Raw genomic sequence first — 1,145 nt, forward strand, 5'->3', positions numbered from 1 at the left:
TATGAGTCGGTTCCGACTCGATGGCACCTGACAACAACAACAACAACAATAATTAATTTTGACACACAATGCATAAAATCAGTGTCACAAGGAAAGGACAGAATAATGCTTTCTACCGCATAAGCATAATGCTGCCCTTTCTTAACTCAAACCTCCCCTCAATGTGAATTCCTCATAACAGTCTCTACTCATCATGCAGTTGATAGCTTTTACATTTGAATCCTTTGTTCAGTATCATGGGCTTGAAGTTCCTGTTGAATATAACATTGTTGATGAATACAACCTTATCATTTTTGTTGTAGTTACTATAAGTGTTCAATTCCCCACTCAACTTTTTGTGTATTTACCACTGTAAACAGTGTTTTTGTGTACTGTTGTGGGAATGAAACAGTTGTAAACACTCCTTCACAAGTTTTTATGTGAATATAAAAAGGTTTCCAAGTTCCTGTCTGAATGCTTTGGAGTGAGAATGCTGTCATATCAATCCATTTTTCAAAGAGTCAGTGGCTGGTTAGAGGGTGGTAAGGTCCAAGGTTGTGGGGGGAAGGTTTAGCAACAACCTAAGAATTGGTCATACAGGAACAAGAAAAGAGACGGTCTCCTTTTTCCAGTGTCCAACATGTACTGAAAAATGACCAAGTACGAATATAAGGCCCAATTCTATTATCAATATTAGGTGAAAGGGATACAAACAAGCATAAGTATATAATAGAGACTCAGTGTAATGGTAAGATGTGAGTTTGTCTTAGGTTAAGTTTCCTCTGAATGACAAAGCTCCTAGCAACACCCAAGTGGAAAATGGTGTTGCATCAGACCATGTCTACTTTCATGAGGAAAATCGGCGTGTGCCATAAGATGGTTCCTATTAAATGGGGTTCAAGCGTACCTTCACTTTCCTTTTTTTTTTATACTTTAATATGCAACAAAAACCTTTATGGCTAGCAAAAGCTAAAATATTTATAATCTGGTTCTAGACAGTTCAGAATACCACGTATCTCGTCAGTTCCTCACTGAGACAGGTTTGCATGGCCTAGTGGGACATAGGGAAATAGTGATGCATACTCAACCTTGGAACAACAGGGCTCTGGGATACAGGGATCTAGGTATAGCTTGAAGAGGGTAAATAATACTAAAATCCTTGACTG

This window comes from Chrysochloris asiatica, unplaced genomic scaffold (genome assembly GCF_000296735.1).
Source record: "Chrysochloris asiatica unplaced genomic scaffold, ChrAsi1.0 scaffold00409, whole genome shotgun sequence".
Taxonomy (NCBI): Eukaryota; Metazoa; Chordata; class Mammalia; order Afrosoricida; family Chrysochloridae; genus Chrysochloris; species Chrysochloris asiatica.